The sequence below is a fragment of the Choloepus didactylus genome, chromosome 8 (assembly GCF_015220235.1).
Source record: "Choloepus didactylus isolate mChoDid1 chromosome 8, mChoDid1.pri, whole genome shotgun sequence".
NCBI lineage: Eukaryota > Metazoa > Chordata > Mammalia > Pilosa > Megalonychidae > Choloepus > Choloepus didactylus.
Window position 1 is genome coordinate 132,688,011 of NC_051314.1, and position 18,092 is coordinate 132,706,102.

At 46.5% G+C, this 18,092-nt stretch overlaps 1 long non-coding RNA gene across 2 annotated transcripts in view; it reads left to right on the forward strand.

The window, feature by feature from the left end:
- The window catches only part of LOC119541459, a 66,389-nt gene that overhangs the window by 2,694 nt on the left and 45,603 nt on the right, over nt 1-18,092 (forward strand). For both annotated transcript variants that reach the window (XR_005218279.1, XR_005218277.1), the window contains exon 2: nt 13,130-13,224. This is a non-coding gene — a long non-coding RNA (uncharacterized LOC119541459). The remainder of the gene's footprint in view (nt 1-13,129; nt 13,225-18,092) is intronic.

The following is an 18,092-nucleotide window of genomic DNA, read 5'->3' on the forward strand; positions in this document are numbered from 1 at the left end:
CATGGACATTGCCCACCATAGGATTCAGTTTTAGACATTTCCATCTTTTGACCTCCAACTTTCCTTCTGGTGACATATATGACTCTGAGCGTCCCCTTTCCACCTCATTCACACACCATTCGGCGCTGTTAGTTATTCTCACATCTTGCTACCAACACCCCTGTTCATTTCCAAACATTTAAGTTCATCCTAATTGAACATTCTGCTCATACTAAGCAAGAGTATCTACATTTCTTCCACAAGGCAGGAGGGAGAGTCAAAGAAGGTAGAGAGGCAAAAGAAAGAGGAAACAAAAAAAATGACAGCTAGGAAGCAGCAAAAGGAAAAATAACCTTAAATCAAAGTAGAATAAAGAATCAGACAATACCACCAATGTCAAGTGTCTAACATGCCTCCCCATCCTCCCCCCCTTATCTGCATTCACCTTGGTATATCACCTTTGTTACATTAAAGGAAGCATAATACAATGATTCTATTAGTTACAGTCTCTAGTCCATGCTGATTGCATCCCTCCTCCAGTGCCTCCCCATTCTCAACACCCCGCAAGGTCGCCATTTGCTTGTTCTCCCTCGCAAAAGAACATATTTGTACATTTTATCACAATTGTTGAATACTCTAGATTTCACCAAGTTACACAGTCCCAGTCGTTATCTTTCCTCCTTTCTTGTGGTGTCTCTCATGCTCCCCATCTTCCTCTCTCAACCGCATTCTTAGTTACCTTTGTTCAGTGTACTTACATTGTTGTGCTACCATCTCCCAAAATTGTGTTCCAAACCACACACTCCTGTCTTCTATCACCCTGTAGTGTTCCCTTTAGTATTTCCTGTAGGGCAGGTGTCTTGTTCACAAAGTCTCTCATTGTCTGTTTGTCAGAAAATATTTTGAGCTCTCCCTCATATTTGAAGGACAGCTTTGCTGGATACAGGATTCTTGGTTGGTGGTTTTTCTCTTTCAGTATCTTAAATATATCACACCACTTCCTTCTTGTCTCCATGGTTTCTGCTGAGAGATCCGCACATAGTCTTATTAAGCTTCCTTTGTATGTAATGGATTGCTTTTCTCTTGCTGCTTTCAGGATTCTCTCTTTGTCTTTGACATTTGATAATCTGATTATTAAGTGTCTTGGCGTAGGCCTCTTCATATCTCTTCTGTTTGGAGTACGCTGCGCTTCTTGGATCTGTAATTTTATGTCTTTCATAAGAGATGGGAAATTGTCATTAATTATTTCCTCTATTATTGCTTCTGCCCCCTTTCCCTTCTCTTCTCCTTCTGGGACACCAATGATATGTACATTATTGTACTTTGTTTCATCCTTGAGTTCCCGGAGACGTTGCTCATATTTTTTCATTCTTTTCTCCATCTGCTCCTTTGCGTGTAGGCTTTCAGGTGTTTTGTTCTCCAGTTCCTGAGTGTTTTCTTCTGCCTCTTGAGATCTGCTGTTGTATGTTTCCATTGTGTCTTTCATCTCTTGTGTTGTTGTGCCTTTCATTTCCATAGATTCTACTAGTAGGTTTTTTGAACTTTTGATTTCTGCCGTATACATGTCCAGTTCTTCCTTTTCAGCCTCTATCTCTTTTGCAATATCTTCTCTAAACTTTTTGAATTGATTTAGCATTAGTTGTTTAAATTCCTGTATCTCAGTTGAAGTGTACGTTTGTTCCTTTGACTGGGCCATAACTTTGTTTTTCTTAGTGTAGGTTGTAATTTTCTGTTGTCTAGGCATGGTTTCCTTGGTTATCCAAATCAGGTTTCCCAGACCAGAACAGGCTCAGGTCCCAGAGGGAAGAAATAGTCAGTATCTGGTTTCCCTATGGGCGTGTCTTAGAAAATTGCTCCACCCTTTGATGCCTCGGGTCACTGTGCTTTTCTGCCCAGCAGGTGACGCCTGTTAGCCTATAATTCTTGACTGGTGTGAGGTGGTGTGGCCCCGTGTTCCCCCAGGCTCTGGGGTCTGGTTCTGAATGGAAAGGGTCCCACCCCTTTCCTCCTAGAGAAGACAGACCCCTCAGGTGGAGGTCATTAGCATTTCAATGGTCTCACTCTCTGCTTGTGCTGTCTCCGCCCTTCCTGAGTCACAGCCCTGGAAACTGAAAATGACTGGGGCTTTCTCCACTGAGCCAAAAAAGAAACAGATAGTCCCCTTCAGACCCAGTCCAAGGTGACCCTCCAGCTCTCCCAGGTCAATCATCACCCAAAGCCTCTGTCTGTTTTTTGGGGCTGCGTACCTGTAGTGAGCAGTTCACACTCGCTACTTAAAACCCCAGTTGGAGCTCAGCTGAGCTATATTCGCTTGCTGGGAGAGAGCTTCTCTGTGGCACCACGAGGCTCTGCAGCTCGGGCTATGGGGGAGGGGGTCTCACGATTTGGTTCCGCAGGTTTTACTTACAGATTTTATGCTGTGTTCTCGGGCATTCCTCCCAATTCAGGTTGGTGTATGATGAGTGGATGGTCTCGTTTGTCCCCCCGCAGTTATTCTGGATTATTTACTAGTTGTTTCTGGTTTTTTGTAGTTGTTCCAGGGGGACTACTTAGCTTCCACTCCTCTCTATGCCGCCATCTTGCCCGACTCCTCTCTAGGGATTCTTGAACCAGAAAGGTTGAGAACCATCCTCTGAGAAGAAATCATACGCCTAGTAATCCTTGCTCTGTTAAAGAGTTCACATCTCCAAGAACAAGGACACTTCTGTCTGCTACCTTCTGTCACTGCCTTCTCTAAGTTCACACACCCACATCCTCACCCCCACCTCGCTTCCTCGGGCAGTGCTGAATAAAGCCAACAAACTGGGATCTGTTGTTTAAATCACAGGCAGACTACTGTCTTTGGTGCTTGACACATCCTTATTTTGTTTCCCAGTCCCATTACAACACAGCTGATCAGGATAGAATGTTTTCTTTTATCCCAGTTCTGAGAATATTTACTCGGTTCACCTTGATTGGACTTTGTCTATACTCCGTTTTGTACCCTTTGTGCTTGTATGACTGCACTGTGCGAGTTTAATAGGAGGGCCCCACAGGTCTTGAGTCACATGTTACTCATGGGGCTTGTTCACGTTGATTTTCTAAATTAGTTTTTGTCTGAGAGGGTGCCCCAGTGCTTGGAGTGAATTGTATTTGGAACCTGAAGTCTCCCACGCTCTGAGTGAACCACCCTCTTTCCCCACTTCCCTGTCTCGGTTCAGAGGTCAGAGATGCTCACATTTTAGCATGTTTCATAATCACCCAGAGGGCTCATTAAACCACAGATTGTGGAAACCACCCTCGGAGTTTCTGACTTGCATTTCCAATCAGTTCTCAGATGGTGCTGATGTTGCTGATCCAACTAGGGAACCACTGCCCCAGGTAACTCTCTTCGGGGGGCAGGGCATGTCTGAGCAACTGCTGGGTGAGTTAACTTCTGGAGTCTGTGAGCTTCCCCACCTTGGAATAGAGACCAAGACCCACCTGCCTCTTTATTCCCTGCCTCCCTTCCCCAGCTGCATGACAGTTGTGTTCAGCTGGAGCCCAGTGCTGCTGTTTGTGACTCCTCCCCTTCACGTGTGTTCCCTAATTTTTATCTGGGTCTGCCTTGTTTTAGTCTTCCTTGGCTGTGGACTGAACCCCACAAAACAGCCATATTTCCTGGCAGGAACAGAAGTGGACTGGTTCATTTCAGGAAAGAAATAACAGCACAGAAGGTGCCTTCTGAGATGTTCCAACTTGATTGTCCCTGACACACATACGAGTTCATTATCTCAGACTCATCTCTTTGAGGGCAGGTACCTCGCCCCCCTTGTAGGTCCAGTCATGGTACCTTGCACATAGTGCTCAGTTAATCCTGATAAGCAAATGAATAAGTACCCACCCTCCGACTTCTCATATAAGCTTGCTTATGCACGTTTGCATATACATGTGTTCATAAGCCTGCTCACACCTATGCACTCAATTTTTATTGATTAGAATTGGATTTGGCTGTGAATAAAAGAAACCTAAAAAAAGAGAAAGAAACTGCAAACGAAGTTGGGAGAGAACAATAGAGGCTTGGCATTGTGGCTCCATAAACTTTTTGGGAACCCAGGCTCCTGTTACTCTGCTTCACCATCTTCAATGCCTAGCCTCCACTTCGTGGTCCAAAGTGACTGCTCAAGCTCCAGCCATTGTGTACACATTCCAGCCAGCAAGAGTAGGCCTTCTCCCTACAGGTATGATCCCAGGAAGTGCCATACATCACTTCTGCTTGTACATCATTGGCCAAAAGTTAATCCCATAGCCCCAACTAGCCACAAAGGAGACTAGGAAACGTAGCCTTATGCCTGGTTAAAAATCAGTGGTTCCTTTCCCACATAAGAAGGGGAAAAAAAGATATTGGGGGATAATTGGCATTTTCTGCCTCACACCAGAAGAAGATAGATAGAAGAAATAAGTCAGAAAGAGAGAGTTCAGGGGTTCCCAGTAGAGGACTATCAAGGATTTTGTGACCAGAAGAAAGAGGGTGGGTAACAGACAACAGGGAGGTGGGTGGCCCTGGAATATGGTCAGTAAAGGGATTTCAGGATGGTTTATCTCATGCAAAAACATGCACACACACACTTTCCCCAGACCCCCTTCAGTCTTGCTGAACAGGAATCCTAAGAAGAGGGTAGAGTTAATCTCTGTAGGGGAGGATTTCCACTCCTCATTTTTCCTAGACAAGGAACTTCTATTAATAACACCTCCTGGCCTCTCTCCACCTGGGGAAGAGGGCTAGTGACTGGTGAGCTTGGAAGAAAACACTGGAGCATATGGGGCTCAGCCCTCCCCTCTCTTTGGGAGCCCCCGTCCCCCCACCGGACTGGGTGTTCCGGTCTGTCCCTGTGGCGAGGGGGCCTGGGGTTTTACACCTGTGCCAGTGCTGGGGCAGAGAAGTGTGATTCCAGGGTAGCAGGTGAGCGAGCCCGCTGTGTCTCCGTCAGGCTTTTATTGGTAATAAAGCTGCCGTTTTTATTTCCACCTGTCCTGTGCCTGTTTTTCATCAGGTTTAGATTCAAGCAGGAAGACGCGGGGTTTCATTTACTGACCGCCCCTTAAAGCCCCAGCAGCTTCCATCCCCAGTGGCCCCAGACTAGAGACCCCTACCTTGCCTTCTTCTACCCAGCCAGCCCCTCTGGGTGGTGGGATAACTGGCCACCTGTGTTGTAGAAAGAACTCAGGTGCCCAGGCTGCCTCCCGGACCTCACCTACCAAACCCCTCCAGACCTCACCTACCAAACCCCTCTAAGCCTGCTCACAGAGGCAGGGCATCATATCCTTTATACTACGATTAGAACTTAGACCTAAGACCTATACAAAAGGGAACACAGAAAGGTGAACTAACTCACCCCATAGTATAAATAATGGATACTTGCTCCAATGCCGAAAGCTAGTTCTGCAGGTAGGAAGAAGGGAGAGAGCTTGAGGCACTAGATGAAAGCCCCAGGGGCACTAGGGATCCCAGGACAAGCTTTAGCACCTTGCAGGTTTTCCTGGATGAGTCACCTCAGGCCCAGCTGCCTCGCCTGCACGGACAAAGTCAGGCAAGGGACATGGGCACTGTTGATTCTGGGCTCAGGGTCACACCATTTGGGTTCCTAAACTGTCCCAGGACACTCAGCGTGGCTGTGCCCAAGGATGCTGGCAAAGGAGGTGACAGAGACTTCCTGGGACCTGCAGAGATTCCCTGGGAGCTGGTTCTGGAGCTGGGGCAAGGGATGAGAGAGTCCTAGTCAGGGAGCTACGGTGGTAGTCCAGCCTTGGGTGGTTTGTGTGGCCCTGATCCTTAGCTAGGTGACATTAACAGAAAAAAATATAAACCACCTAGACTAAAACACTGCCACTGAGCTCATCCACCACTGGCCTCTCCACCCCTTCCCCCAGCTGTGGGGAGGATGGAGGGTGACTTCTGACATCTTGACCGTCTGTAGAAGAAAATAAAGAACTCAGGGAGCCCCCTGGTCAAGTCCGTGCTCCTGCCCAGGTGCTCCCACGTCTTCTGAACCTGCCCAGCGTTTCCTGCCGTGGCCATGTCCCCTCCTCCCCTTCCTGTCTCCATCCTCCTCCCTCCGCCATCACCACCTGCTCCAGGGAACTCCAGCCCAGGAGAGGCCAGGCCGCCCAGGCCCTGGAGTGACAGGCTGGCCTGCGTGGAGGTCGGAGACCGTGGCCAGGCCGCTGTGAAGGATTTGGCTTCCTGAGGACCAAGCTGGGTCCTGGCTGGTGAGAGAAGCTCCCAGTCCAAGCAGTGGGGAGAGAGCATCGCTGGGGCTCAGGAGCATGAGCTGCCAGCTCAACCCAGCAGGTGCCACCTGCATCTTCCTGCCAGGCCTGCTGCCGTGGGTGAGCCTCAGGGCTGCCGGGTCCCGTGGGACATCTCGTTTGCAGGTAGATTTTCGAGCGAAATAACAGGAACAATAAAAGGAAAGAAGAGGAATGAGTGGAAGAAAGCAAAGAAGCTGGAGAGGAAGAGATGAGAGAAAAGGAGAAAGAGGCAGGAGAAGAATGACCAAGGGGATTTAAAAAACCCAAGAGAGGAAGAGGAGGAGGAAGGAAAGCCCAGAAGACAGAGTCTAAGCATTTTGGGGAGTGTGTGATTCTAGGCGAACCCACGCTGGGTCCTCCGCCCCTCCCCGCTGAAGGCCTGGTGACTACTCGGGACTCCCTACTACCTGCCCCTGCTGGGCCTTGCAAATGCCCCGACCCTCCCCCAGGCCGTTACCCGAGGCAGCACTGCACCCCGGGTCAGGGCGGGGCCAGGGTCCTCCAAATCTGACTCCTTGCCCACCCTCAGTGTTCCAGAGCCCTGAGGAAGCACAGGGACATTTATCTTCTGCAGCTCAGCACCCTCCACCCCATGCCTTGGGAAGGGGCAGCTGGTGCCCAGGGAGCCTCTGAGTGGATCCGGCTAGCCCCAGGCTGCAGGCTCCAGGCTGGGCTGGTTAGTGCACTGGGCGGGTCTCAGCTCAGGCAGCCCCCCAGGTCCCCACAAGGCAGGCGGGGGGCCCAGGAGGAGGGGCAGGAGGCTCCTGGGAAGCCCGGAGCCCAGCGCATGGGTGGACTGAGCAAATGGAGGGGCTGCTGAATCCTGTCGGTACCTGACCCCCTCCCCAACTCGAAGGGACCCCATTTGGCTGCTCTCCTGCACACTCACCCCTCCCCACCCCAATGTGGACGGGTAAACAGGCTTTAGTCTGGCCACTCGCTGTTTGCTGTGCACATAGCTGAGAGCACCACCTAGGAAACAGTCTTGCCCAAAGAATCAAACCCAAATCTTATCAAGACTCTGGGACCAATTTGCAGGAAATACAGAGGCCAAAGGCACATGTTAAAGAATAATGGGAAGGCAATCAGCCGATTCCAGACGAGGAGTCCTGTATGAGACAAAGGATGTGTTTTCTTTACCAAATAAATTTCAAGAAACAAAAAGAGAAAGAAAAGAGAAAGGAGAACAGTGGCAGACAGCTCTAGAGGAGTTGTCCAGTTGAACTCAGGCATGGTTGTTAGATGCCAGAGCTGTGACCTCCCTGGGGAACTTTGACAGCCACAATTCAGAATGGAGAGTCCCCAAGCGGAAAGCAGGGGTCTCAGCTCCGCAGGGTCCCGGAAAGTACCTTCCATTCTGTCCTCACTGCTCTGATGCTGCTTTGGTTCTAGAGCTCTGAGGGGAGGCTCTGAATAGAGTCAACGCAAGAGTTGTCAACCTCGGGACTACTGACATTTGGGGTGGGATAATTCTTTGTTGGGGGATGGAGAAGATGGAGATGTTCTGTGTCTTAGAGGATATTTAGCAGCATTTCTGCCCAACAGCACCTGCCCCGCTGTGACAGCCGAAAATGTCTCCAGACATTGGGAGGCAAAATTGCCCCCTGTTGAGAAGCACTGGGTCAGACTTCAGACTTTCCTGGTACACAGAGAGTAACGGGTATTCCCGCTCAAGAATTCCCAGTTCCTGAGCTTTGGGCTTCCCAAATCAGGAGAGCCCCAGAGCACCCCACACATACCCCATCTCTGGTTGCCCCTACAATCTGCCGGTTAAGTCACAGGCAGGCTCAGCGGCCATCTCCCAGCCCTTGCTTCCTTCTCTATTGTGCATGGTGTTTCCGTCTGTTTCCATTTCCATTCCACAACCCTGGGGAGATGTTAGGGCTAATGCAAAGGCCCAACCAGACCTTAAACCTGGAAACCGGGCACAAGCAGCCCAGATGCTTATCAGGGTAGGAATTCTCAGTGGCAGGACCCCTGGAGTAGATAAATACTCCACACTCAAACAGCACAGGTTCTCCCCTGTGATGTGAGGTGGTGCATGCAGAGCTGTCATCCACTGACCCTGACCCGAGCAGTTTGGCCTCCCCGGGAGATGGGGTCTCTTCCCCTGCTCTCTTGGACCCTTAGTGCTGTGTAAGTAATAAAGCATCATTTGCTGAGCCTGTTTTCCCAGGTGTCTTAGTTTTCTAGGGCTGCTTAGTTTCCTAGGGTACTGCAAACGGGGAGGCTTAAAACAACAGAAATTCATTGCCTCACAGTTCTGGAGGCTGCAAGTCAAAATCAAGGTGTCAATGGGGCCATGTGCCCTCTGATGTCTGTGGGGTTCTGGTGGTGACTTGCTGGCAAGCCGAGACTCAACCTGTCCTCCATCACTTGGCTCTCTCTGTCTCCTACCAGTGGTGTCCAAATTTCCTCTCCTTATAAGGACACCAGTCACATTGGAATGGGGCCCACTCGCATCCAGGTTGGCCTCATCTTGACATCTTGATTCAAAGATCCTATTTCCAAATAGGATCCCATGCACCAGACAAGGGATTAGGACTTGAACATATCTTTTGGGGGGATACAATTCACTCCATAGCACCAGGCTTATGTTTTCTCTAGCAATATAATTAACTCAATTTCGTGAGTTTCCAGACCTTTCCACTGAGAGTTACCACAGCCCAAAGACTGTGCCTCATCACAGTGTTGAAGCCTCAAGACTCCGGACTTTCATTTACCAGCCTGTGAGCTCTTCTAGTCCCTTCTATTTCAAGTTAAAGGCAGCCACCACAAAGGTGGAGGATCTATTGGACTTGGGGAAAACGGCAGCATTTTCCTCCTATCTCTGCCCTTCTCCAGGGGAGGCTTACTGCCCCTGAATCAGCAGGCATGGCTCTTATCTCCTGCTGAGACTGGAACCAATCTGAGGCACAGAAGCAGAAGCAGACATAGTTCATCCTGAAGAAAGCATCTTCCTTAGCAAAGCTGTATTCCCATTTCCATCTATCTCTGTTTACTGACTACCTAATCTTATCTAGATTTGATCTTTCTTATGTATGACTTTGCTGAAAGTAGCAAGAAGGAGCCAGAAAATACCAATATTTTATGGTGATACCTCTGAAAGTTAAGTATAGACCTATCATATGACCTGGCAATCCCATTTCTAGGTATATATCCGAAAGAATTGAAAGCAGGGACTCAAACAGATATTTGCACACCAATGTTCATAACAGCGTTATTCACTGTTGTGAAAAGTTAGAGCAACGCAAGTGTCTTAACAATGCATGAATGGATCAACAAAATGTGGTGTATACACACAATGGAATATTATTCAGCCAAAAAAAAAAAAAAAGAATGAAGTTCTAATACATACAACAACATGAATGAACCTTGAAGGCATCATGTTGAGTATAACAAGCCAGACACAAGAGGACAAATAGCATATGATTCCACTTATATAAAATACCTAGAACATGCAAACTCATAGAGACAGACAGTAGATTACAGGTTACCAGGCATGAGGGAGGATGGGAAATTATTGCTTAGTGGGTGCAGAGTTTCTGTTTGAGGTGATGAAAAGATTTGGGTAGTGGATAGTGGTGATGGTAGCACAACATTGTGAATGTAATTAATGCCACTGAATTGTACACTTGAACATGGTTAAAATGAGAAATTTTACGTTATATATTTGTTATCAAATATTTTTAAAATGCCAACACTCTGAATTTTTCCTACTTTTTCATATAATGTTGCAGCCTGGTTTGGCACATGATCTGCCTTCCAAGGTAAGGCAGACAACAGGGTGAACCAACATTTTACCACTGAATACAAAGGGTCATTAGCTCTCCAGCCTGCAATATCTGATATCTCTGCAGCCTGACTGCTTCTGGGAAGCCAAGGTCCCACATTTTAGGTTATTTCATGCACAGAACTCCACTTTCAGGTGCCATATTTGGTATCAGTTAGGATTGGATTTAGCTGTGAGAAACATAAAATCCAAAATAGCAATGTCTTTAACAAAATAAAGGTTTATTTCTCTCTTGTGTAAATGAGGTCTGAAGATAATCCAAGACTGGCAGGGTGCTATACAGTGTCTGGTTGCTTCAACACATACCCTCAATGCACAGCTTCTACCTCATGGTTTAAGATGGCTACCTGAGCTCCAGCCATCATATCTATGTTCCAGCTAGCAGAAAGTCAGAAGGGACAAAAAAGGGTATGCTCCAGCCCTTTAAGGATACTTCCCAGAAGTTATACACACACTTCTACTCACACACCATTGACCAGAACTTAGGCATATGGCCACAGGCAGCTGCAAAGGAGCCTGGGAATTGTAGTTTTCATTCCAGACAGCCATGTGCCCAACTGAAAATCAAGATTCTATTTTTTAAGGAAAAAGGAGGAACAGATACTTGGAGACAATAGCAGTTTTTGCCATATTACTTCTGAAACAGAGTATAAGAGGAGCGGGATCTGCCATCCGTCTACCAGTCTTCATGGTCTCCCAATGTGTCCTCACCAGAAGGTTTCTCTTCCAACATTAAGTGAGGGTTTGATTTTTATTCAAGAAGATGACATTTCTTTATGCCTCCACCATCGTTCCTATTGCCTTCCTATAGCCAGTGTTTTCTCTCTACTAGAGCTGGAGAGGTCCCTAACATGTCGCCCAGCCCAGCACTTTCAGTGATGTGACTAAGGCTTCAAAAAAGACACAGGCCACAGGGTCTGGCTCCTCCAATCTCAATATGCTGCTGTTCATGTCCACCGTTCCACGCCCAGTGTATGGAACAGTGCCCAGTACAGTCGGGGAATGTACACGGTCCTTCCTCTTTGTTCATGGATTCCATATTTGTGAATTCGCCTACTCACTAAAATTTATTTGTAACCCCAAGTCAATACCCATGAGGCTTGTGTGGTCATTTGTGGACACGTGCAGAGCGACAAAAAAATTTGAGTTGTCCAACATACACGTTCCCAGCTGAGGTCGATCGAGGCGATACGCTGCCTTTTTGTTTTGGCTCTCATACTGTAAACAAGTGTCCTTCTCGTTGGATATTTTGTGCCACATTTTTTACATTTTTGTGCTTTTCGCTGGTGATTTTGCTCTTTAAAAAGTCCCCCAAGTGTAGTACTGCAGTGCTGTCTAGTGTTACTAAGTACGAGAAGGCTTTGATGTTCCTTACAGAGAAAATGCATATGTTAGATGAGTTTCATTCGAGCATGAGTTACAGTGCCCTCAGTCATGAATTCAATGTTAGTAAATCAACAATATGTATTAAATAAGGTGTCTTTCAACAGGAGACAAAAACATTATAACCAGATGCTTGCAGGAACCAAACCCCCTGTGTTTCCCCTGGGAGCAATGCTTCAGTATTCACTAATTCAGTGTTTGCACGACTTTATAGACCATAACTACCATGAATAATGAGAATCAACTGCATATGTGAATGGTGGTAGAGTCAGAGCTCGAGCTGGGACCTCCTCCACCAGTCCATCTTCTTCTCTCTCCCACCCTGACCTCCCCAAATCCCACCCACATCACCAGCTACCTGTGGGCAGGCCTTCCTGACCGGCAGGGTGGACACAGAGGAGGACCATTCGCAAGTCGGCCAACTTCATTGTTTGGGGACAGATTCCTCCCTTCACTCTAGTCTCCTTGGTGGCCCTTGGCCCTTGGCCAGTTATTCAGGAGAGAGGAAGGGAAGGGGGTTTTCTGAAAGAGGGAGTGCCAGGATGGAATGAGGGGTGAGGCCATCACTCCAGAGCTCACACCCCCTTGGACCCCTCTGCCCTCCACACCCCTTCAGAGTGGGCACTGTTGCAGGAGTCCCAGATCTACCAGAGAAAGTGCTGTGTGAGAGGAGAAAATGGATTTGTTCTTTCTTTCTCCAAAATGTTGCTCAGATTGTTTATTTCTTTTTTCCACTTCTAACCCCCCTGCACCAGGCCTTTGCCACATAAAACAAGACACCTGCCTTCTTTCAGACAAGGCAGATGATTATTTAGCAGGTGATAGTTTAGCACCTTCTCTGGGCCCTGCCTGGGCTAATGCCATGGAGGAATCAGGGGGCAAGAGACACATCTGCAAACACAGTAAATCCAACACATGTGGCTTCCCTTATTCATTCATTTAAGAAATAATTAAGAGCTTACATTGCAACAAGTTTTATAATAGATATTTGAAAACAATCCAGCTGCCCACTTTTAGGGGCCTTGTTAATTATAAACTGCAGGACCTTCACACAGTGAAACACTGCACTATTAGAAAAAAAAAAGGAAAGCCTCTAGGTACTGCTCTGGGAAGATCTCTGGGGTACACTGTTAACTAAAAAAAGAGCAAAATTCAGAGCAGTGAATAATATGCTGTCTTTTATATCAGAAGGGGGGGAATAGAATATTTGCATTTGCTTATTTTGCATAACAAAAGCATACACAAGAAGCTAGTAAACATGGCGTGGGAAATGGATGGGAGGGAAACAGGATGGAGGGAGGCGTGTGGGCACAAGTCTTTTCAAAGTATTCCTATATATAATTTTTATTTAAAATTTTATTTAATTATAAAATTAAATATATTGTATATTATTAATATATATTATTTATAATATAATTATTGATACTTATGATACTATATCAATTAATATGTTAATAGTGTTATATTGATATTTATAATATAAATATATTGATATTATATAAATTGTAAAATTATTTAATTATAAAATTAAATATATATTAAAATTAAATATATATTTAGTTTTAAAATGTGATTGTATACCTAATCAAAAATTTTATTTTAAACATAATAAAATAAAGAACTTATTATGATGTTCCTCTATGTTGCTGTAAATTCATACAGGGTACAGATGGCCCAAAGCCAAGAGTGGTCTTTTCTTTCTAGGAGGGGAGATATGGCTGTGACAGCAAAGTCTGCAAGTGAAAAGGCAGAAGCAGGGAGCAGGAGTGAGACCCTGAAGAACTGGATGGCGCTTTATGGTGAGTAAATAAACCAAAATAATAACTCCGGGTGGTGGAATTACAGTTGACTTTTTTTTTTCCATCTATATCCTTGTGAATTCCACAAATCTGTTCCCCCAAGCATGTTTTTCAATCAGAAAGGATTTTTTTATTCAGATTTATTTACTTGCGGACTTATTTATTACTTTACTGTTATTAAAGTTTTGCTCCCTTGGGACTGGGGCCGACTGCAGAGCCGAGATGCGGGACGCGGCCGCGTGGTACCGGGAGTGGCCAGCAGGGGTCAGCAGCACCCCGCGGCCCGCCCGCGGCCCTCCACAGGTGATCCCAGGAGGCGGCCGCGGGGAAAGGTCCTTCCTGCCATCCTCGGACTCACACTAATCGCCGTTTCCTTTCTCCATGTTTCTGTCTTGGGCCATTTGCCACTCAGGGCAGCCACTGGGTCTCGGGGGGCCACGGCTGTCTGCAAGCCGGAGGGCGGAGTGGGGAGGGGGTTCCCGGGGCCGCCCTCTGCAGGGGGACCCTGGACAAAGGGAAGGCTCTTAGGGGGAGGCCTGGGCGCCAGGAATCCATCCCTCCCTGGGGAGGGGGACAGGAAACTGAGGCTGTTTCCGGGGCTGGGACGCGGCCAGAGGTCAGAGGAGGGGTCAGCCTGTCCCGCGAGGGAAATAGCTGCTCCATCCTGGCTGCGGCCACTGGCCTGATCAAGCTGGAGGGGGTTGTCCCGGGGCAGGTAAGAGCTGAGGCTGCAGAAGCTGCACCCTCCCACCCTCACAGCCAGGAGGTTACGGGGCTGGGGGAATCTGTTCTGGGCTGAGGACTCCCAGGGCAAACCACGCTTGTGTGTTGATTCAGCACCAGGCTGAGAATCAGAAACCCTGCTCTCACCTACTGCCCTTGGGAGATTTCTTTGCCCTCTCTGCTGTTAGGTCATCTGTAACATGGAGGTTAGATAAGATGACTTTTGGGCGTCTCCCTGCTCTGATATACTACGAATCTTAAAATCTCTAGTCCCTTCACCCTCCCCACCCCAGAGCTGGCTTAGCCCCAGGAAGGCCTGGCTGAGCTGGGACAGGCCCCTTCCCCTTACATAGGGTCTCTGGACAGTTTCTGGGCCAGAGCCCTTTGGAAGGCTGCATCCAGCTCACCCTGAAGGAGGATGAAGTAGAGGCTGTTGTCTAAAAGCCTGGACGAAATGAGACCGGCAGCTCTGCCCTGGCCCCACATTTATGGGTGAGCAGTGAGGGAGATGGAGATTTCTTGTGGCAAAACCAATCCAAATCACTCCCCTGCCCCCTTGTACCACAGCAGCTCTTCCAGCCCCCAAAGGTTTTATTTACACTCTTCCTACACAGGGCAGAAAGGACAGGAGGAGAAGTTATTTTTAGGATGATCCCTGTTGAAAGAAACATATATTATGTATGTGAAGATAAGACACGATCCTAGTCAGTCCTCGAGTGATGAATTCTCATGAGAGGCAGGGATCACACCAGTCATTCAAATTTTGACCCTGAGATTTGGGACTTAGTGGCCAAGATGGGCCAAGCTGTGGTAAGCATTAAAATAAGAAGCAGACACATCTTCCTGAGGAAGCTCCCTGACTGCATGGTAGCCTCAGACCTGTTGGAGTACTTACACGGGGGCTGAAGGCTTCAAGTGTGTTCCAGGAAACAAAGCAGAGCTCCGCTGCCTTTTGTAACCTAGCCTTGGAAGCCATAAAGTGTCACTTCTGCCCTGTTCTGTTCCTCAGACCAGTCACCAAAACCCTCTCTCTTCCAAGGGAGGAGGCAGAGACCCTGCCTCTTGATGACAGACTGTCAAAGTAATCCCAAACAGGCTGCATAGCTGAGCCCTTCCTGAATTCTCCCCACTCGAACTGTGAGAGAGAACACATTTTTATTTTTTTTAAATGCTGTGTTTTGGGGTAATCTGTTACACAGCAATCCGTAACTGAAAGAGCTACCATCATGGTAAAAAAAAAAAAAAAGATTGACTCAATAAACCTCAACGGCTGCATAAACTAGTGGGTGAAAATCTGATGGAGAATAAGATTTTTACATGAGTTAAAATGTCTCCTCACAAAATATTACTAAATGACAAAGGGAAAAATGGTAACATTAGAATAGGGAAACCTGGCAGACAGTACCTTAACTAAGGAAACAAAATTAATAACCTCATAACAGGCAAACTAACTCACAGGTATGCATCTGGGGTGCGGGAAGCACTGGTGTGTAGCGTTTGCTCATTTCTGTGGTGTAAAAACTCCCACTGAGCCCACTTTCAGATTACCCATGGTTTAACAAGCAGCTTGCAAAATGACTGAAATTTAATAATCGGTCCCTTTTCTTGTTACACACCACCTGCATAACGTGCCCCCTAACGTGATGTCACCGAGAAGGAAAGAGCATCACTTTTGAGGTGTTCCTTTCAAAAACTCATAACCAGAATCTAGTCATAAGGAAACATTAGACAAACTCTAATTGAGAGACACTCTACAAAGTCACTGGTCTGTACTCTGCAAAATGTCAAGGTCTGAAAACCCAAGGAAAGACTGAGGAACGGGGCCACACTGAAGGAGACTGGAGAGATACAACAACCAAAAGCAACATGTGATCCTGGGTTGGATATAGACCAGAAGGAAAAATAAGCTATGAAGGGCCAAATGGTAAGATCCCATTGATGTTAGTTTCCTGGCTTAGATGGTTGCACAGTGCCTACACAGAATGTTGCTGTCTTTTAGGAATACACACTGGAGCAGTGAGGAGCCATGGGTATATTGTCCACAACTTACTCTCCGTTTGTTAGAAAATAAGAGCATAGATAGATGATAGATAGATAGATAGACGATATAGATGGTAGATAGGTAGACATATAGACAGATGATACAGTTGATAGATGTATAGATAGATGATACAGATATAGATAGATGGTAGATGAATACACAGATGATAGAGGATACAGATGATAGATGATAAATGATACAGATATAAATAGATGACAGCTATATAGGCAGATAATAGATATATACATAGATAAATGTATAGATAGATGATACAGGTATGGATAGATGGCAGATGAATATATAGATGATAGATAAATGATGCAGATGATAGATGATATGGGTAGATGGAGAGATAGAGATAAATATAGAGAATATATTGATAAATTATACACATGATAGATGATACAGATTAGATGATAGATATAGATAGATACATAGATAAGATAGATATGATAGATTGACAAATGATACAGATATAGATAGGTAAATTATACGGATGATAGGTGGTACAAATTAGATAGATGATAGAATGATATAGCAAATGTAATATGTTTACAACTGGGGAAGAGTATGTAAGAGTTATTTGTACTATTCTTGCAACTTTTCTGAAAGTTTGAAATTATTTCAAGATAAAAAGATGAATGTTCCGTGGTTTCCCCTGAAGTTTAATCCCGACCGCTAACCTGCAGGGGAAAAAGGATGATTTGCCTCTCTCAGAACCAATAATGGCAACAATATTCCCTCAATTTGAATTTCCGGAAGCCCCTGCCCTTCTCCTAGGAACTGTGCACAATGAAGCAAAAGCTTCAGGACCCAGGAGCAGGAGGCCAGGCAGGGACATGCATCATGGGTGCAGATGACAGAGGTGTCCTCTATGGTAAGCTTGTCAAGTTACTGACCCTCGGGGTGCCAAGCCTTTAGGTTTTCCAGCCCAAACATCTCATCTGACAAAGAAGAAAAAAGGATTTAACCTTACCCTAAGGGAACACACACACACACACAAAATAATAAAAATAGGTTATGTTAATTCAAATTACAGAAAGATGTTTTGTTAACACAAGATTTTACTGCAGATTTCTTTTAAATAGATTGCAAGCCCCCAGATGTAGCAGTTTAATTTACAAAGTTCAGTTAGCAGACACGTTTTTCCAAAAGACATATGTCAGAGAACCCGGGAAATACTGAGCTTTTTCTGTTCTACCCCTGGCATAAATGTCATTCAGGTTCAAGGGGCCTACAACCTGTTTCCAAGACTTTTCCCCTCTCTGATCCCATCTTCATAACTCAGGTGTCCAGTTCTGTGGGTGTTCCTGGTTCTCTGTCCAGGACTCAGCCTGTGGAACTAGGCATGAAGGCAAGAAAGAAGGCAGTTGTGAGCTGATTTTTCCGTCAAAGATCACGCCAAGTCCATGCCAGAAACCTTGTGCAACTCCCTGTGTGCCCCTCCACCCTCCAGAGCCACGTCCAACCCCACTACCTACACCCAAGCTGCTAAGTCCCATTCTCACCGTTTATTAATTCTAACTCGACTGAGCTGGGACCGAAAAGAGAGCTGCTGGGGTTGGTTAAGGCAGTGAATCAAAAACCCTTACCTCCGAGTTAGACAGGTTATTAGAGGCCTTGTTCACCTGGGTACTCAGCCTGTGGTTGAGGATCCCTAGTTGGCAAGGCTTTTCCCAGTGTCAGTTACAGACAGTGATGAACTCCAGAGAGAGGGCTGGTGCCTCACCCCCATCGCACCCCCAGAGCTGGGGAAGCAGGTGACAGATGATGGATGGGAAGACCTTAGAGGCCACTTGGGACTTGTAAGGAATTCTTTGATTCTCTTTCACATCCTTTGGTGGAGTCAGGACAGGGCTGACTTCCTCGTTTTCTTCTCCCAAAGACCAGACTAGAAGCCAGAATCTCATGACACAAGGTCTTTTGTTTGGGGAGACTGTGCTCTGCTCCCTCCTGCCTCAGCAACCAGCTCAATAGACTTCAGTGAGTCCATTCATTCAACACATCTTTTATTGAGAACTAATTAGGCTCTAGGCTCACAGTGTGCATGCAACAATCATTCGTGTCTGCCCACATGGAGCTTACAGTCCAGAAAATTCAGAAA